Raw genomic sequence first — 22,455 nt, 5'->3', positions numbered from 1 at the left:
CTATATATAATGAGGCATTATCTCTGCAGCCAGCAATAGAAAGTGTTGTTAGTTCATGTCTTAAACAATAATTCTTAACCTATACTCTCACCAAAGTATTATCTCTGCCTAGGCTAAATATAAGTTTCAGTCCTCTTCATTTCCTTCTAACTTGTATTGACAAATTTATTACTAAAGAGTAAAGCGTTTTATTTTATTATATTTTTAAATCCTACTTAAAATATAGTTTGAGAAACAGAACCCATTTCTTGGCTCTAGACTTAGCTAAAAGAAAAATGCTTTGTTTTCCAACAGAAAAAAGAAATGCTTCCCTATCCAAACATACTTATTGTTTAACGTTGGTGGCAATTTCATGAGACTAATGTGATCCAATATTCTAGGCCCCTTGCAGCTTAATGAATTGACTGAAGACCAAAACCCGACACCAGGTCTTTACTACTCCAGGTGCCCGGGAAGTATTTGAGGGCCAGATGTTTGTAAGTAATGTGATTTTGTAGTTATTATCTCTGGGGCTGGGAAAGAGGTAAATTCAGTTTGGTTCATTTTTGTTTCAATGTTCTTTTACTTTTCACTCTTCTGCATGCTGTCAATATAGTTCACATTTCTTAAGGAGTGGTAAAATAATATCTCATTAACTTAGTGTCTTTGGTTTCTGCAGATTTTCTTTTTATAGATCTTGCTTTTGCTGTTTTGATTCAAAAGGCATTAAATTTAAAGACGTATACTCTATTGCATCATAAATAAAACAGTCAAGAGGGAGAGCCTACTTTAAACATCTATGCTGTCAGGTCATTTTTCCCATGAAGAAATCATCACAGAAGAAAGACATTTGTTTGGCATAACTAATTTTATCTTCAAGTGGGAGGCTGACAAGGACTCCAAGCATCTTTGCACTCTATTCTTCAAAAGCAATGGACTGTTATGACCTTTCATTCAGCACTTTTGCTTCCATATGATTGGTTCCTAATTGTTCTTTTATAGAAAAAGTAGCATTTTGATCATCAAATGAAGTTGATTTTCACTGAAATTTTTATGCCTTTCACTCTTTTAGTTCTAGCTAAGATTTAAAATGAATCCTTTATTGAATTTTAGGATATCCCAATAAAGTATATTTACATATATATATATATATATGTAAAATGAATGTGTATATACCCAAAGAAAGCATTTTACTTTGTTCCAAAAATATTCTGAGGGTTTTTCCAAAGTACCTAAGAAACCCTGAGCATAAAGATTTTATTTTTTTCAAAATACTGAATGTTTTTAGAACCATGGATATACTAGAAGAAAAGATGTAGGTGATGTTTGGTGCAGCTGCTTTTCTCTGTTGTCTGCATTTGAAAGTGGACATATGTGTGTACAGATATAGGAGTATTTTGGTCTGTCATATGATCTCAAGGGTTTAGAGTCAAGGTCCACACTTGCATTAAATGGAAGATCTGAGGCATTTGTGATCTACATAATGAATTTGGAGCCTTGACTAATACTACCACAATGCTTCAATGATTTGATCTCCTTGGTGTAGCTAACAAGGTGAATTTTGCTAGTTTCTGTAGTGAGCAATATGAAAAGAAGATAACCATCCTTACTTGGGTCTCTCAACAGAGGAAACTAGCAGCTGGGGACACAAAGTAAAGATAATCATCATAAACTACTCATACTGTTAAGATAATATGCATCCCTGCATTTTCCATATAATCTTTACCATCATTATCTTCTCTTTTTTGCAATTGTTTTCTAGGCCTGAGTAATGAAACAGGCAGAGACAATTTAGGTTTCTGTACACAGTTTTATTTATACTGGCAAGGCCAGTATGTCAAATATAGCTGCTGGGCTAGACCTGTAAATGTCATGTTCTATAAGAACAGTTTTAGTTTCTAAGGTATAGATATTCTTCTGATAATACAGCTATGCTCTTCAGTCAAAATCAAAATAGCCTTATTAAACCTGCATGATACTGAATTGGGGGGGGGGATTTCATGATCTTATTTTAAACCACATCAACTATGCACATGAGAGGAATTTTTAAAAAAATAATGGACAAATTCATGATATAGGAGAACATATTAAGATAATTAAATGCATAAATAATTATCTGATCATTCGGCCTGCCTCACAGAAAAAAATACACTGTTTGATTCACTCCCAAATGTTAGTTTTTTAAAAAAAAATTCATATAGCGTTTTGCTTGAGAAGCGAAATTGATTCTTCATACTCCATGATGCCCAAATGCTGTTTGCCTCAACAGTAAGATGCTTTGCTTTGCTCTAATGACCAGGAAATAATATCATTAAGGTGTCTCGGGTTTTCACTGAGGTACTGAAATAATAATCCCTGTAAGTAAGAATGGGACAAAAGCATTCAAAGCTTAGAACCGACCATGGTATGATTTGGGAAAACAGGTGGAGCAATGATCCATGTTTCCTAAAAATCTGTTTCTTCACATCACCCATCCTCCTTTCACCTGGGTCACAAGCCGAGGTGAATGTGAAACTGCACAGCCTTCCAAACCCTTGAGCTTCTGTTCTCCAATCTTCTCGGGATAATCCGAAATCATAATGCAATAGCAAACGCAGGAAAACCCTGCCTTACTACTTTCTTCCAAACCAAAATTGAAAAATTTCAAATATGTGGGTAAAAAATGTCATTCTCTTAGATGCTGCCTAGGATTTAGAACTCTGAATCTTATGTAGTTTGGCCCCCTGTCTGATCTTCTGGTGCTTTGAGAGGTGGTTTTCTTTTCTTTTCTTTCTTTCTTACTTTTTTTTTTTTAATCTATACTAGTCTAGGACTTTCATGTACTTACCTCTAAACAGGGAGAAAAGCTCTTTTCCATTAAAAGACCAATTTCTCTTTGAAGTACAGCTCCAGTCAAATCATGTATATTTCAAAAAAAAAAAAAAAACACATCAAAGCATCAGCCAGGATTGATATGGAAAGACTAGCTTGATATTGAAGAGCTACCATGGATTAAAAATCCCAGATAACAGAAGGTGTGGGTTTAACTCCATGCATATTTTAAGTAATGCACATACATATAAATAACATTTTTCTATATTTTCCACTGTATAACCTTTCCATTCACCAAGAAATGTGAAAAAAAATAGTGTGATAACCTATGATTAACATCTTCCTATGATTTCCTTTTGATTTGTGAATTTTCACTTATATTTCACATATGTTTTAGCAGATTATTATTTAAACAGCAATCCATATTTCCTTTTTATTCCCCAGTCCAGCTGTATATTTTCATTTTTATACTTCTAATATATTACCAGTAAGATGAATAAATATTATTTAAAAAGCTACAAAACAATTTGATCATCCAAGACAGAGTGCGATGCTTTGTTTGTAGGGCTAGACATAACACCACAGTTTTGTGTTACTCAAATATATTATGTTTAATCACTCACTCCTTGCAACTGGCTTCAGAGATAATGTACTTTGGCTATCCTCCTAATTCCCTTCCTCCTTTTCATCCTATGTTTGACCTCTAAATATTAGAATTCTTGAAGGCTCCATTCTGAGCTGTCAATATTCTTCCAGAAACTTTCTTCCCGGTGGTCTTATCCACTCCCATGGCTAGAGTGAAAGCAATATGTCAAAAACTCCAAACTTAAAACTGTAGTTCATTTGCCTCATTTCAGTTTGACTTATATACTTGATATCCAAAAGGCAAAAAAAAAAAAAAAAAAAGAAAGAAAAGAAAGAAAAGAAAAGAAAAGAAAAGAAAAGAAAAGAAAGGAAGAAAGAGAATGACAACAGGTAAATGGAAATGATAAAACCCACTGAAAACTGACCATTTCATCTTCTTGGGTAGATTTCTCTTGAGTCTTTACTATATCAGTAAGTGGTACCACTATCCAACCAGTCACTTCACATGGATATTTGAAGTTACTGCTCATATTTTTCTTTCCTTTGCTACTACAATAATTCATTGCCAAGTTCTGTGAAACCAATTCCACAATTTGGCTCTTGTCACTATCTCTGTGCCACTACCTGGTGCAAACCCCCATGGTCTCTCACCAAACTGCAGCAATGGCATCCTGGCTCCCTACTTTCACTTCTGCTTTTGTTCAACCCACCCATTCATAGACTGATCTTTTGAAAGTATCATGCATTGCTTTATATAATGCCCTGAGACTACTCAGGATAAAAACCCTATAAGATGCCTGTCTGACCTGGCCCTTGCTAACCTCCTTTCCTCTCCTTACAGTTTCCTGGGGAATTTCCCTACCAAGTTCCAGTCACAAAAATCGTTCTTTAGTTTCACCAGGCACATTCTCACCTCAAGGTTTCCACTTCATACCCTAGCATACAGATGCCTGACATGCAAGTCCTGGCATCCTGCAGTAGAAGATCTACAGCACCTACTCAACTCTGTTCTTAAACTAAAAATCGCTTTGCAAAGAGCACTTTCCAGATAACCATTCTAAACATGGACCTCCTTATTCTGTGTTCTCGCCGAACCAGCGTCTTAAAATATGAATCTTTCCTTATCTCTCTATTATCTTTTTGCCTAAAACCTATTTATGCTTTAGCTCATTATAGTTTCAACACAGAATGTCCTCCTCTCCTTTTAGAGGAGCACAGAGGGGAAGGCATTGCCATGAAGATTTACGCTGCCTCGCTCAGAAAGAGGACTTCCTGTGAGACAAAAAGAAGTGAAACTGGAAGTCATTGTTAATAATTGATGTTCTTTACAAGGGAAGAAGGCAAAAGTAATTCTTTTGGAGATTAAACATTGGAGAAAATACACTTAACTGGAAGATCACCATCAGGGAACCCTGCACTAGAGAAATTGTTTTCTAGTATAGTAAATGACACAACGAGAAAGGCCTTATGCAATTTGTGCCACCAAAGATTTTGTTCTCAATTTCAGGAGCCCAAATACTTTATATTCCTCCATTACAAATTTATTTTCTTGTTAAATGATGTATAAAGTACACCATGAAGTAAATATATATCTTGAGAGTTAAGGAACAAAATTAGCACAGAAAAGAAATAATAAAAGTGGAATTAAAGAAAATGAAAAGTGAAAACCACAGTTAAACCAAGTAATACAAGTTAGCACAGTGAAAAATACTAATAAAATGTAGATAACTGACAAAGGCATTAAAGGGAAAATTACAAAAGAGAAAGAAGGCATGGCAACTTAGAAGTTATTTTAAAAATACCATTATAGAGACTGAATCTCAATGCAGGGTCTCTCAACCTCAGCACTACTAACATTCTGAGTTGGATAATTATTTATAGTTGGGGGTTGGAGGAGGGAGATTTGGCCTGTACAGTGGAGATCATTCAGCAGCATCCCTGGCTTTTGCCCATTAGATACCAGTATCAATCCTCCCCCAGGTGGCAACAACTGAAATTATTTTCAAATATTGCCAAATGTCTCAAGGAGAGCAAGATCACTCCTCTCTTACCCATTCCCACTGAGAACCCTTCGTTTCATGCGATTTCATGTGAAGAGAACATGATTCTGTATGAAAATAACTATCTTTAAGTCTTAACAGTGAAATCTTGGATAAGTCACTGAACCAACATATATCTAATGCCTTCCTCAGGAAAATAGAGATGTGTACATTGCTTACTTCATGGATCACATTGCTCCAATGCTTTCAAGAAAATGATGACAAGGGAGAAAAAGAAAAATCAAACCATGGGATAGAAGACTTTATCAACACAGATACAAAGGTCAAACATAATTGTTATATTGCAGTTCAAAAATTTCACTCTGATCTTCTGGCAGCCAAAGTGAAAAAGAAGATGATTATCTGCACAATTCTTTAACAGACAGGAGACAGAAAACCAGTTCCTCTTAGAACCAGAGTTCTCTGAGCACTTTCCTCTGAGATTTTCCTGACTTTATACAGACAAGGGAGGACATGGACGACAGAGCCCACACACTTTTATGGTAAGTATATTTGTGATGTTGATACTGTTGTCTAGATGTGGTGCTCTCCCATAAAAACTCTGGGAATAACGTTAAAGCATAGTCTAGTGAGGGCAACTCTGATCAACTCAGGACCTAACGTGCAGCTTGATCCATGGCTATGATTTGTAGGATCAAGATCAATGATTTGGGTGTTCAGCCTTCAAGATTTTAATAAGTATTATTTCCTTCTTCTGTTTTCTTCTTCTTCTTCTTCTTCTTCTTCTTCTTCTTCTTCTTCTTCTTCTTCCTTTTTTTAAGAGCTTGATGTCAATCATTCTGAGATTATATTTGTGAATGGAGGCTTATTATCTAAATAAACTGTAAAACTGGGCAAAAAGAATTATCTTTTACCTTTCCCACTCAAGTATATGAGCCTTTGCCGTCTGAAACATAAGACTTTTCCTGCAGTTGGGGCAGGGTATCAATGTGCTTGGGCTAAGCAATGGGAGTTGAGCCTATAGTATGTAGGAAAAGTGGTGAGCACAAACAGACAAAAATTTAATCCAGGGATCCAGACTATTACCTTGAAAAGTTACTTGATAAATTCCTTTAATTCTACATTACCATTACACTGTTTACGAATTTTGCCAATTTTTTCTTTCTTCAGTACTCTCCTGGAATATAATCATGTTTTTAATTACTATATTTCTCCAATACTTAATCTTCCTAAGCTAATCTTTTTTATATCAGTGAAACCATACAAAGCAGAGGAGAGATTTCTGTGTGTCGAGTCTGAAAACAATGAGCCTGTTGTTCAATGACCTCCTCTCCACAGCATACACTAAAGCGACGTCAGTCCACTGAAAGGCAGGAAATATTTCTTTTGTTTTGTTGTTTTACTTGGTAATGAATTCCTTATTAACACGGTTTATGAAACCATTAAAATAATATTGTCTGCTTGGCCATTAGTGCTAAGGTTTAGTAAACACCTGAGGCATGACAGCTGAGCTCCTTTTCTCCTAATACAAGATGGCCTTTTTTTCCTCTCCAAACTATCAATTAATAAACAAAAAAAATAGGATTTCTTTAATATAGCAAATCCCAAAGCCCCTGTGTAGGCCATTTAATTTAAAGACCATGTATCTGTGCAGATCTGCAAACAAAGCAAAGGGATTGGCCCAAAAAGGGGCAACCCTAGAGAATTTCATAGAAATATATTGCTTTATACATAACTGAGGCTCACTAAATATTAAATAAAGAAGAAGGATATCATGTGGTGAGTTGGCTATTAGCCAGGGAGAAATATGTTCATAATTAGGAAGTCGGTAACCACGTGCCTAAGGGGATCGGCAGAAGTTATTTAATCATTTCAGAATAAAAAGCACATTGCCATGTATTCCTTGCAGAGTAATAAAATTATTCTTTTTGTTCCTCTTAATACTTGAGGAACACTGATATGGCATAACTGTTAAATTCCAAGATTAATTATTCCTTCCTGGTACACATGTAATTCCTAGTTGTTATCTGGATATCTGGGTACTTACATAATTTCACATGCAGTTTAAGATGCTGGTCAGAAATCCCTGTGGCAAATTTTGGCAAAAGAAACTGAAAGAGTTGAAAAATAAAGATCTTCCAGCATTTGGGTTTCTCTTTTTATAAAGGCTGATGTGGCTGGCTTGGCACCTTGTTAAGTATATCAGTGCTAATTGCTAACATTTTAGCAAATTAAAGAGGCGTAAGAGGGCAGTGGATGGTCTGGCAGAAAGGCAATAGTTCTGGAAGAGCCGACTAAAACCTCATGGGTCCAACTCAGTCTGGTCATAATGAGGGGCATCTCCCGGGTAAGCCAGTAAAGAAGGCAATTTTGTGAGCACTTTTCTTCGAGTAAGGAAATAAACAAAACACTTCTAAGAACTCTTGGCATGTATGACTTTCTGTATGAGGTTCAACCAATTATGTTGCCACAAAAGGAAGTTCGAGGAGCAGCTAAACTAACAGGAGGATTGCCCTGAACCCACTTGTTTATAAAGACAAACGAGAGATGCCTACATAGGGTAGAAAATATAAGAATGAATTCAAAGAAGGAAAATAATCGCCAGTTCTCTAAAATCACATTAGTAGGTTCAAGATGACAATTATCCATTTTACGAATCAACCCGTTTTCACATAAGATACATGAAATGGAGAGGGGTTAGAACCATGCCATCACATACTGCTGGCAACGGAGATGGGGCTAGAATCGTGATTTTTTCCCATTACTCTCCTCTCCATTGCATTTTGATACATCCACATGCTGGCAAATGGAACCTGCACACATGACAACAGAGAGGGTTAGTCAATGCAAATGACATGCTTCATGCTCAACTCAGTAAATGAGTCTCAGACACATGTGGCTCACAGAGGACTGAAAAGGCTCTGTACCTGTTGGTTTCAGAAAGTTGATGGAAATGCAGGCATGAAGCTTTGGAGGTAATTGGGGTTAAAGGAAGTATTAGGTCTTCTACGTAGCAATTTTCTGTATCCAACTAGGTGGATAAAAGCTTTCATGAAAGAGGGGTATGCTGATGACCATGATGTGTCCAGAACAAGAGAAAGAGAAGAGAAGAGCCAGGAAAGAGCAGTCTGGGCCACACCAAGGACAGAGATGGTGACGCTGTTGAGTCTGGCAGAGAAGTAAGAAATACCCGAGTGTGACAGGCCATGGCTCAGCCCATGAAGAGTTCCTGTGACCCCTGAGGGGAGGTGTTTCAGAGTTGAGCTCTCAGAATCCAGTGAGACACTGTGGGAGGTGAACTGGACGCAACCAGAATGAGTTTCTTGGACCTCTTAATCAGTCCTGGAGGACTGCCTGTATGAGTGCATATGTATGTGCATGTGCGTGTTTGTTAAATTGAGCAGGAGAAGGAGACCTACAAAAGTGTGCATCAACATTTTTTTTTTCAAGAAAGATCTTAATCCCTAACAAAACACAAACAAAATCAAAATAGTTATTACTTATCCTCACATTATTTAGAGAGCCTCCCTTTCACATAACTCTAAAAGTTACTACCATTCACCGACACAGTGATGTAAACATTATTACCTAAGAGCTTTGCAAAGTGGATCCCTGATTATTTTATAAAAATCATATCAAAAGCACAGAAAACACATCAGAGCAATAAAGAACTGGAATATATGTATATAAGCATGCATACATGAACCATTCTATCATTTCACTAAATTGTCATGAAAATGCAGCACAAATTTGCATTAGGGTAGTACAGAGTGTCACTATTATGGCTTTTTTCAGAATTATAAAGAACAAATATGCCAGAGACATAAAAGAGAATAGGTCCCTTACTTTACTATGGCCCTATTCAGATTTGTTTTCCAAAACCAAATTTGCAAATGAATTTAATAAATAATAAATAAATAGCAAAACAAACAAAAACATGAGGATGAGAAATTCTGACTAAAGCTCTCTTTTTATTATGTTTATTTCACATTTCAACCTCTCTATAAGAGTCAATAATATATAATGAAGGTTAATTTGAAATTTTTACTATATAAGAAGGGAAAACTATTACTAATAACCATTCAACTTAAGACATATTACCATCCATTCGAGGTCAGTATTGCTCACACTTGGCCAAATACTGGAATTCCTGAGGTGTTTTGAAAACACTGGGTTCTATCCCTAGAGATTGCATTGAATTGGAATGAGATGTAACCTGGGTATCAATATTGTTAAAAGCTCCCTGGAATTACTTTAATGTATAACCAAGTTTGAGAATCACTGTTCTAGATCAAAATATCATCTGATCTGGACCAAAATATCGCCAGCTTCTCTGTTGGAAAAGATTAAGCTTTTTCAAGAGAGTCGGCAAAGGGCATTCCAATAGGAGGCTTAAATTGAAATTTGAGGTAGAAAGCAGGCTTAGGGATACACTGGATGATCCCCAGAGCCCCACTCAACACTGGAACAAGTATCTAAACCAAAATCATACATTCCAAGTGCTCATTTTTTGTTGTTGTTAATTTTTTAAGCAAGAGTAGAAACACGTTTTATTGTACATACCGAGAGCCTGCAGGAACATCAAAAGCCAGTGGATAGGGTCCCTTATGGGATCAAGGTTTCACAAATGGGAAGGATTGTAACTGAGTCACCAGGCATCAGAGCCTAAACACCTCTGCCCAGATCCAGAAATTTGGTTTCATACGTTCCATTGGGGTGGTCGGCACCATAAAGAATAATAGGATCATCTATGAGCCATGGTGTCAATTTACTTTCATACAAAAGCAGGGATCTGCATACTCACTCTCTATTTTGAGGCATATCCAGTTTGGAAATGAATTTGAATATGAAACATGGCTTGGTAAACAGGCAATCAGAAAGAAAATATTCTCTGCAAAAGGGCCATGAATATCTGGTAACCTGAAGAAAGGTCACTTTCCACTTTAGACACATTTAGTCCAAAGATTTTACTTCCTCCAGTCACGTAGAATCAGAGAATCACCTCCTTAAAATGTTGCTTAGATACTTCTAGAGTCTTTGCTATTCCTGGACTCTACGCTATCTGCTACAGTGCTTATTACAAAAGTGTTCAATCTTATTAAAGTTAGGTACCTTAGCCTCATTCTAATTCTTGTGGTCACAGCTTCCACACAGGATGCCCTTGGCCATCTTCAGTATACATTTCAGGCTCTTTGTCACAGTGGCTAAGAGCATGTGCTCAGCAATCTCATTGCCTGGGTTTAAATTCTGATCCCACCACTCACCAGCTTGATTAATTACCTTCCTTAACCTTCAGTTGTCTCATCTATAAAATGCAAACAATAATGATACCAATCTCATATATCACTCATGAGGACTAAATAATGCATTCATTGCAAAAAAAAACCATAGTGTTTGGCACTAGCAGTAAAACTATTCATTAAAATTATTAATTATTTTTGCCAAATCATCATCAGCAACATATTTTATTCCACTCCTACCACATGTTACTTAATTAAAAGAGTGAGAATAGCACATTTTAGAATGGGCAATGGGCAAGGGGCAGAAGCATTTGTGAAAGGCAACTCCTAATCCACAGAAATATAAAACTCAGCCAAAAGAACCTCTTCCTTACAAGTCCAGATACTTCAGACTAAGATCAAAACATACCTATTTGTGGCTCACAACATCTTTCTTTGAATGGTTAGCTCTACTTTTGTTTCAGTGTCAAATAACTAGTCGTGTTATTATTTCTAGTAATTGTTAAAAGAATTTCAAAGCATGCAAGCCAAAAGGAACATTTTTTTTGAAAAATAGAAATATCTAAAATAATCACCAACTGGAACACACATAAAAATAATATGATGACAAAAATTAGTATAAATAATCACAGATCACAAATGATCAGTGTGATGTACCTATTAATAAATAATATTAGATATATGAACCTGTAAAACAATTTTAATTTTGTGATGCAGTAACCAACTGAAAGTGATTGTCAAATGTCTGATAACAAATATGTCTGATAAGAAGAGGAAAAAAAATAAGCTTCCCTGCAAAGGGGAAAGTTCGTCATGGTTTTAATCAGAGTTATTATTAATGAGAGATTAATAACTCTAAAGATTACTAACACCTAAAAGTGAAGAATTTTCTTTTATCTCCTTTTGCCTTCCTATTCTTTAGTGTAGGTGTTAATGAGTATTGAAATGGACAAAAGGCAAGAAAAAGTGTAAGCCATGGGGGCAAATTGAATCTTCAGTCTTGAATAATCCAACCTGGTCTTCGCAACCTGCCCCATTTGAGCATCTCAGAAAATAAATATTCTGAGCCAAGAATCTTCCATAGTTATTTCTGCACAGAAGTAAACATGATTCACAGAGTAAGAAAAATGTCGCTTAGGCATTTTATAAAATCATCTCTAGGAAAGTCAACATTCTTATCTGTCATATCTTGTGAGAGAAGAAAAAAACTGTTCTCAGTAAAATAAGCACCACTTTGTAGAAAATCCGTATTTGTCCTTCACTTCCTAACTACCCTCCCACCTTCAATTTTCAGAAGAGGAAGCTTCTCATCAACAACAAAAGAGGGGTTTTATTTTTCTCTCATCACAGTTTCACCCAAATATCTCAATGTAAATGTCTGATCAAGGTCTTCAAATTTTCTGTATTTGCTAGGAGGGAATGGTCCACCCCCACCACGACTGAGTGAGCAGACCCCCGATGCTCGCCTGGTGTGAGGCAACGATGCTATAAACCAATAGGGCACAAATGCAGGCCAGTGACAGTTACTGCAACATTGCTTAACAGCAAATCATTTTCTGGCTGTTCATTAAACAGATTTACATAAGACCAAATACTGTGGTATGGTCTGTTGAACCACACGTCTTATTTCTGTGGGGCTGGTACTTTGGTAGGCATGTATGGCCAATCGAGATCTCAGTGTTGCTTCTGGTCCTTCTGACACCTGCGTCTGCCCTTCCAGGTGGGTAAGGGAGGTTCCCTCAGTGTTGCCTGGGGCTCCCTGTTTGTGAGTCTTGGTTCTGAGCCCCATCCTGCCACTTCTGTCCCTGCACTGACTTCCTGTTCCCTGGACATTTGTTATAGTATCACTGCTGCTGATAACCTATGTGTCATCTCCACAAATGTGCGAGACTTTATGTTTTCTTTGGCCACCTTACTGTCTGAAAACAAATTTTGTATCTTCTAGGCCTCTACGATACTTGGGTTGCATTCTGTGGTGATGAGAGTCACTGGGAGGAGGTCATATCCTTGGTCTTCAAAACAGCCCATTTTGTGCCAGGAACACAACATCCACATCTCAGCAGCAGCATCCTTCCTTCGGGGAGTGCTGACCACTGTGATTGCACTAGTCATCTAGCTAGTGACCAGCTTGAACAATGTACACTCAAGGCCCCAGGGTCCCTGATGACACTGGTCTTGCAATTATCCCACCAGAATCTGCTCCTAGAGCACTTTGTAGAGCTTATTATTTCACTCTGTAGTTTCAGGCAGGGAGGAAATAGATTTCTCAGTTAAACATCACTGGAAATGCTGAGAGTGGAAATAACAGGACAGAAAAAACAGAACTCAGGGGTCTGGTACATCTGGGTCTGCGTCTACTCTTGTAATCTTTGACCATGGATAACCGTATGCCTCACTGGCCTCTACTTCCTCACTCGTGAAGTGGATATCATAGATGTCTACTTCACAGAGCTGCGGTGAAGGTTAACTGAGGTAAGGTATGTAGGGTGCTTCATTAGTTTCTAAACCTATAATGGATGCGGGGCAATATCAGTAGCAGATGTGAGCATTTTTTTATCAACATTCCCTACCCCTTCATTATGACCTTTGTATTCCTCACCTTCCTACAAAAAAGGGTGAAGTGATAAGTGTTTCTTCGTTCACTTTTTATTTTATCAAAAACATCTTTTGACTACCATGCTTAGCTACGATAATGCTAGCAAATGCTATCGAGGAAATAATACTCACTAAAACAAAACAAAACCAAAAGGCAAACAACAACAAAACTCTATTTTGTTCACACCTGGGTCTCACTAGCAGAAATAAATTAATACCTGAATATAAATAAACCAAAAAATGAATTATGTTATTATCAACCCCAAGCTGCAAACATTAAAGCTACACCATATTAGCTGCAATAAACTAAAAATCTTTGCAAATCATAACGTTTAAATTAAGACATCTGAAGATATACTGCAAATACTCAGATGGAATTTCACTGCCCTCAGTAGAGCCAGAAGTACGTTTTGCTACAATTTTCAATTATGTAACATAAAAAATGAAATATTTATAAGCAACATTAAACTAAAGACCAATCATAATTTAAAAACCCATGTTTATGGCTAATGCCATTCATTCCCTCCTCCCAAAAAAGGAGATAAAATGAACAAAACAACATGCCTCAAATATCTTCCACTTCTTAAATTTCACAGTCCTGGTTAACCTCCAGCCAACACAAATTTCGCAGACAACTGAAGCACCCTAACTTTGGAGACTATGAAGAGCAGTGAAGATACCACATGTTTGTACCTAGTCAAGGATGGGGCTCCCTGGAGACTAAGACATCCTGAAAGGAAAAACTGTTAGGTACTTATTAGTTTGTTTATATCTGCTATAGTTATTACTGCTGTTTTCAAAATATTCTTTCCATCTTCCTAGCCCCTCATGGGTGGGCAAGCCATGTGGTTGCTTCTGTGCTATATATGAGAGCACCTTTATTTTTTTTTATTTTTTTATTTTTTATTTTTTTGAGAGCACCTTTAAAGGATGACACATTTAACTGTCAGTGCAAGAGCCTTCAGGGATTTCCATTAGGAACTATGACTGACAGTATTACTGCTTTCTGAGCCTAGGTCCATGAATGTCAGCATGGAGCAGATCTATCTTGCTGACCAGCAGTGGGCATGTGTGAGTAAAAGGAAAGCCTTTATTGTTTAAAGCACAGAGAGCTGGAGAGAAAAGGGAGATTGTGCACTTTCTCTCCCCCGCCTCCCCCCCATATCTCTCTTTAACTGAGAATTTTAGAGGACAAGCCCCCCTTCCCACCATTTATCTCTACCACCCTTACCAACAGACTGACTCCTACCAAGGCAAAAAAGAAGTTTGGCTCTGAGAAATCAGTCTTGAGAAATCTATCAGAGAGGCTACAGAAGTACACAAAAAATTCTATGGGCTGATACAAAGGCCAGGGTTGGCCAAGAAAGAAATGCTGGAAAAAGAATCACTAGGTCAGGACAAACAGGGAACACAGTAAAACGGCACTTAAGGAGAGAAAATATCCAGGACATATTTTATTCAAAAGCCTGTTAGCTTTAAAAATTATAAAGTAAGCAACAAACTATTGAATAAAATATGTTCTATCTTTTTACCCTGACAAATAAGCATTCATATGGACAAAACATATACAGCTATGTTTTCTGTTTGACAAAAATTTCAAAAAATGTCGAAGTTGAATGCATCTACTTTGTACGTTTCTCAGTTCTGTTGATGAGCTGGCTATGACAAGTAATAAAGGAAAGACAAACTTAATTCATGAGCAACTATATAATTAGTCCATAAAGTTTATTTTTATTGATTTATCAATCCACAAAATCATTCATTTTCTTGTAATAATCAATGTTTTCATATAATTTATATTATACTGAGAATAATGATCCAGGAAAGGGTTCAATCAACTCTGATCCATGACATTTGTTTTTACACAGCCCTTAAACTACTTTTTTTTTATTTTAAATGACTGAAAAGAATCAAAAGAAGAATATTTCATGAAAATTGTATGATATTCAAATTTCAGTGTTCATAAGTTAAGTTTTATTGGAAGCAGAGAAGCCTACTCATTTATGTATCAACTGTAGCTGTTTTCCAACTAAGACAGCAGAGCTGAATAGCTGGGAATAAGGAAGGCATGGCCCAGAAGTCTACAATAAGTTATTCTCTGGTACTTTACTGATGAAATTTGCTAACCACTGATCGAAAGGATAAAAAATTAAAATGTAATGCTTATTTATTTTTCAGAAAACTGTAAATAAACTCTTAAAAAGTAAATAATCATTTCATATCTTCAAAATATTTTCTTAAATTACTTATTTATTTATTTATTTGTTTATTTATTTATTTATTTATTTATGATAGGCACACAGTGAGAGAGAGAGAGGCAGAGACACAGGCAGAGGGAGAAGCAGGCTCCATGCACCAGGAGCCCGACGTGGGATTTGATCCCGGGTCTCCAGGAGCAAGCCCTGGGCCAAAGGAAGGCGCTAAACCGCTGCGCCACCCAGGGATCCCATATTTTCTTAAATTATATATTTAAAATAAAAGACAAAACAAATTATATTAACTTGTATCAAAATCTAATAAAAATTTTAATCTGGCTGAAATATTATCCATTCTTTAAAATGTAATTAAATTATATTAAATATTTCCATTAAAATGAAACCATGTTCACTAAAAGCAACTCTAGTATTTAATATCTGTTTCATTGCCAAGGTAAATAATCAGTAACATGTTTCCATCACATCATGTCTGGACCTATATAAGAGTAATATGTAATTTTCTGGATTTCCAACCTGCTTTGGCAGCCACATTCAATTGTTCGATTAATGGGAATTCTGCCCAAATCATTTGCGTCTCCAAAACAAATTAGAGCACAAAGAGAAGCAAATAAATGGACCTGAATACAGTTCCAGGTTATAGAAAAATCTACTGGATCCCTGCTATCAAAGAGAAATGATTTGAGAAGTTAATTTTTTTCTTTCCTCTTACCTAAATATATCACCATAGGAACTCTTCCCTTGCTCATAATGTTTCTTTCAAAAGATACTTTCTAGAGTTGGCAGCTGTGCATACCACAAACCTTCATGATAGTCCTACTTAGTCATTTTTGTAAGGATAGAGGGCAACCCAAAGCCTAAACAGTGTCAATAATGAGAGCTGAGGTTAAGGGATAGATTACATAAGAAAGAGATCCTTATGCTCTACAGTAAATGTGTTCTTGCTTGTAGGGCAGGTCTCTGTTTGCTTGAGTCCAAGAATGTTAGAGTTCCAATTTGGTTAGGGCCAAAGGGAATCAATGTCTAGACCCTGTCCTCCACCTCTCCAAGGGATAAGGACATACATGTGCTTCATCACTGATGCTGGAAGCCCTAAACATTTCCAATCTGACTTAATCCTAGATCTGGGAAGCTTTAATTTGGCTCCTTGACACTGATGGCTTTTCTTTTGAGTTTGGTGTTAGTACAGGCAGGACTGTCCAATGGTGTGAGTATAATACAGCTTCCCACGGAAAAGTAGCTTTCTACTTTTAGAAAATAGGAATAGAATATTCCATTCACCTCCATGTCCCTAGTTGTTTGACATCTGGTATTCCTTAAAATTCTTTTTTTTTCCCTTAAAATTCTTATTGAAAAAAAAAATGCCCCTCAAATGTAGGCTATCTTGCAACAAAGTATACTTTGCAATGTTTTACAATTAAAAAAAGAAGAAGGAAGGAAAAATAGACAGTGTAAGCTAAATTGTGTCCTCCATCTCCAATTTGCATGTTTAAGTCTGAACCCCCAATGCCCTAGAATGTGACCATGATCATATATGGAGATAGGATCTTGGCAGAGATAATTAAAATGATGTCTTTAAGGTAGGCCCTATCCAGTCTGACCAGAATCCTTATAAGAGGAAATTTGAACACAAAAACATACAAAGAAAAGATGATATGAAGACCCAAGGTGAAGACAGTCACCTACAAGCCATGAAGAGAGGTCTGGAACAGAGCTTTCCCTCACAGCCCTCAGAAAGAACCAACTCCAATCAACACATTGGACTTCTAGCCTCCAGAACCATAAAAATAAAAAATAGAAAATTCTATTGTTTAGCCCACTTGTTTGTGGTTCTTTGTTACTGCAGTTCTAGCCAACTAACAGAGTAAAACAGTAGAGGAGCAAGTCCACAAGAATAGAGACATACACCCCGTGCCCAGCAGAGCACACTCACCTGGGCACATGTCACTGGGGAGAATGGAAAAGTAGCAGACTTGTCCCTTCAATTAGAGGCTTCTCCTTGTTAATGTGTTCTCTCTCCTATAAAGCCTATATCTTATCCCAGCCAGGACCTGATGTCTTCAAATTGATATTAGTATTCAGGCAATGGTAATCCAGGGGAAACCCATCTAGTATAAAAGTCATTATCCTTTAGATTTAGAAGTACTCAATTATCTATTTCTGCATAGCAGACCAGTAAGACCAGTAGTGTAAAACCACACTGGGTTAGGCTCACAAATTTTGGGACCAACTGTACTTGCAATGGCTTGTCTCTCAGCAGGATACCTGAGGCCTGGGCTGGGAAGAATCAAAAGGTGGGAGGAACAGCCTGCAAAGGAGGAGATGGTGCTCAAACTGGGAACCAGACAACCACACAGTGGAATTCTGGTTGGAAGCTATAAAGCATGAGTTTGACTCCAAATTCACAATTGGTTTGTTGTGTGACCTTCTGTGGGTCATGCAATCTGTATGAGCTTATTTCTTTATTTTAAAGATGAACATGCTAGTGCATACCTTTCAGTAATATTCATACAAAATAAAGATTAGACACAAAATTTCCTAATAGGGTATATGATAAAGAGTAAATTTTTGTTCTAATAACTTGTTGAGGTATAATTGATGTGCCATAAACTGCATGTATTTAAAGTATATAATTTGATAAGTTTCATCAGTGTACATGACCTGTAAGCCATCATCTCAATTTCTTGTGTTCTTTTATATTTCCTTCTTCCCACTGCTCCCCAAATGTTCCACTGAATTGTCCCAAGACAATCACTGATCTATTCACTGAGACTATAGACTTTTATATGTTTAGAATTACTCAGTGCATACTCTTTTTTCTTAATTCTTCTATATTTTGCTTAATATAATTATTTTTTACACATCTATGTGGTTTCTTAATCATAATTTGTTTATCCTGTTGACAGACATTTGGGTTGTTTCTAGTTTGAGTGGGGCAACAACAAAAAAAAAGAACTATGAACATTTTGTACAAGTTGATGAAATTCCTTTTTTTTTTGGATTTATTTTATTTTAAAGAGAAGAGAGAGAGTGTGTGTGCATACAAGTGGGGGGGGGGCAGAAGGAGAGAATATTCAAGCAAACTCCCTGCTAAGTACAGAGCCTATGTGGTTCAATCCCATTATCCATAAGATCATGATCTGAGCCAAAACCATGCAACTGACTGAGCCATTCAGGTGCCCCTTAGCTATTGAAATTTCTTGAAAGTCTTGTCAAAAGTTTAGGACGTCATCTTGAAAACAATGGCAAGCCATCCAAAACTTGAGAGCCAAAGGTGTTCGCTTTTTCACATTTTACATGTTCATCCAAATCTGTGTAATGACTGATTCAAATCCTATTGATTTACTTATTATATTATTTGGATGTTTTAGAACATTCCTCACAAAATTGTCTAGCTTCGGGGTTCTAAAAGATTGAACATCCAGCAATGACCATTTCTCAATTTATTTAATTTTAACTACAAATAACATCAATATTTACAGACCTCAAAAAGAACATTTTTTAAAGTTTTGCATGAATTCAAGGATAATATCTACAATTTATAATACAAATAAACATCCATCTTTTTTCTTAAAAGCATTTGAGAATGGAGTTCCTATTTCTCATAACTGGGCATTTCACATGAGCTCAGAGAAATATGAATTAAATTCTGCTGCTTAATTTTTCTTTATAGGTTAAAAATAATATTCTATTGAATTTTACCTTTTCTTAAGATAGTGGAAAAAATAAATCTATTAAATTAACTGTATTGCTGTATTTTCAGAAGATAGCTCATAGGCAATGCTTTCTCACTTTATCATGATATGCCATTGTTCATAATTATTTTAACTTGCATCAAGTGTATTGTAATTCATTCTTATTCTTGAAAACCTACATTCAATACCTGAGCCTCCAGAGCTAATCCACGAACTTCTAAATGGACAAACTAATCACATTTCTAGGGTATTCAATTTACCTTTGTCCTCCCATTTAATTTTCAATAGGCGTTACAGTATTTTGCATCTTATCTATCAGACAGAAACCATCTCCCTAAGTAACTGCTCTGAACTTGAAGATGACATAGAAAACAGAGTGACTCCTGAGTGATAAATCTACAATAACCATATAGAACTTGGCTATAGAATAAGCTATTATTTCTAAAGTTTCTCAGTTTTCAAAAATCTGAGAAAAGGCATAGCATTGGATCAGCATTTTAGCTCATTTCAATGGGAAACTGCTGGAAAGTAACTCTTGTTCACAGAAGACTTGAAGAAAAATTCAACTTTTCAGATGAATCAAATACTTCTCATTCTCAAAATATAGTCCTGAAAAAAAAAAAACTGAAATCACTAATTTTAAGTTCTTTTTTTTTTAATTTTAAGTTCTTATATGTATTTTTAATGCCCAATCCATCTATCTGTAATGTAGGTACATTATACACATTTTTGAAATTATACACATTTTGTTCTTATACTACTTTTTGCTTATTTTTGTAAGCCCTTACTCCACATTTCAATTAACACCAACAAATATCCAGACAACAATAAATATCCCAGAGAAATACAGCACAGAAAGGGTTTATTTTTACCACTTTACCCACCAAAATAGTGATGTAATTCTGAACAAGTGCTGGGCGGAAGCACATGCTGTGTTTTCCATTTGAAGCAACAATTAAACCCATGCTGCAACTGATAACCAATTAAAAATAAGCATTTCTAAGAATCTAGTTTGAAACTGGGAATCCATGAAAGAGATTATCATTTAAAAGACTAGCCCAGGTAAAATGAGTTCATGCTGTAGGAATACAGAGAGAGGAGAAAATATAAGAAAATAAAGAAGAAAGAAAAATAAATAAATAGCTTGATACAGATGGGGAAAAAATAAAGATACGAATAGGAAAACATAAAGAAGAAGGAAGGACAGTTTGAGATACTCAACTAAAAGATACTCAACTAAAAGGACTCCACAGTGCATGAATAGGCACCAAATGAAGCTACTGGCAAAGTTAGATTCAGCAGTAATTTATTTAAGAAATGTATTCTCAATGCCAACCATGCACAGTGCCTGAGTTCTTTTTTTTTTTTTTTTTAAGATTTATTTATTTATTCATGATAGACAGAGAGAGAGGCAGAGACACAGGAGGAGGGAGAAGCAGATTCCATGCCAGGAGCCCGATGTGGGACTCCATCCCGGGACTGCAGGATCGCGCCCTGGGCCAAAGGCAGGCGCCAAACCGCTGAGCCACCCAGGGATCCCCTGCCTGAGTTCTTTATACAGAACTCTTAAGAACCCAACAATCTAATTGGAAAGACCCAACATAAGCCAAAACTCTGCTTCTCAAAAGTAGTCTTTAACCACCTTGGTCAGAATTAGAAGAGTTGCTTATTAAAGATGCAAATTGGAGCTCCAGTGTCTAGTCTAGATCTACTGAATTTCAATCTGAATCCCTCCCCAAGTCCAGTGCAAATGCACATTTTATTTAAATCTCCTAGTTGTCACAGACAATGCCTGTTGAAATCTGAGAAATCCTCAGGAAGAGCACATGAAGTAATCTGAGGAAGGTACAGAAAAAAAATGCCTCAGAGATCAAAGACAAATGACTCCAACAAGAGAATCCCTGAAGTCCCTAAATCTGTAGAAGTTACATCTAGAAGGCCCCTAATAGCATGTTATTTATTTCATGCAGTCAGCATTCAGTTTTCCCAAAGAAAACAAAAGACTACTAATTCTCATTAATGAAAACCTTCCTAAAGTCTGTATGAATTGGGCAGGTTTCAGAGATCTTCTTTCAAGGGGGTGAGGATATTTTTTTTCTGACTATATATCAACAAATCTCCAAACTGATCTCATTGTTAAAGGTGTATCTATACCATGGGTTTTACTAATCTTTTTTCAAACAGCATTCCTATTCCCAGAATACTATCCTTTTTCCGCATAGGGCCCTAGGGATTTGGAAAAGGACTAAATTATTACATGTCATACCATAGTTTCAGAATGTATTAGATACCATAGAGAAATATTTTAGGGAAATCTTACTTATGTTCAATATTTACAAATGTGCCTGGCACCGGACCAGGAATAAAACCTATACAAAGAAAAGAGTCTTGAATCAACTAATCCAGAAGCAGTATTCTTTAGAGATTGAGACTATATATAATATGTTCCTAAATATATGTTTCTTTTTATATTCATAGGCAGTAACACAAAATTAAACAGGATTGGAATGGTCCTGTAGATGGAAGTGTTAAAATTTCAAGGAGATAAATACTAATCACTAAACAAGAGAAATTATCTACTGCCCTATTTCTAACTACATAAAAAAGCATATTAAAATTGCAAAACAAAACAAAACAAAAAAAAACCTAATACACAAAAGTTTGATCCAATTGACATCTCAAATAATATTATAAGTCAAAGAATGTTTATCCCTCTGGTGGGACAATTCTAGAACAGAGGGGTGACCTGCGTAGCTTTAAAGACAAACCTCACTTATCTCTCCAAATGGGATAGCAATGCCAAACTTTATCTTGCATTTATTTGAAAATAATTGATTTTCTTACAGACTGGCTCTCTAGTCCTCTAAGTGAAAAGAATTTCCCGCGTCTTCAACCTTTTGATTACAGAAATCATTTTTTTTTATCCACATATCCTGAGAGAATAGCAATTGCTCATTATGGTTCATATGTCAATAAACAGTGTTGAGCCAATAGCAGCAGGCACAGAATTCCTTGACTAGCCAAAAGAAAAAAAAAAAGTTTATGAAAAAAAATCTAGTAAATCGAGTTCATTCAAGCAGAAAACCACGTTATTGAAGGCAAGTTCAACAGCATGTAGAACTTTCCTTCTTTGTGGCTGGGACGAGGTCCTTTAGATGACACCCCTTCCCAAAATCACTGAGTATTTACCTCTTGAAATACTGTGGACCAGACAAGGGAAGAAGGGAAGAAATCTTGTTTACTCTTTTGGCGTTTTAGACCTCCCATCTTTTACCACAGGGAAATATGTTGAAGAAATGCATTGATTCCTTGGAGGGCAAATGACATAACTTCTACG

This window comes from Nyctereutes procyonoides, unplaced genomic scaffold (genome assembly GCF_905146905.1).
Source record: "Nyctereutes procyonoides isolate TBG_1078 unplaced genomic scaffold, NYPRO_anot_genome, whole genome shotgun sequence".
Taxonomy (NCBI): domain Eukaryota; kingdom Metazoa; phylum Chordata; class Mammalia; order Carnivora; family Canidae; genus Nyctereutes; species Nyctereutes procyonoides.
The sequence above is the reverse complement of the archived record's forward strand: the minus strand, read 5'-3'. Positions refer to the sequence as shown.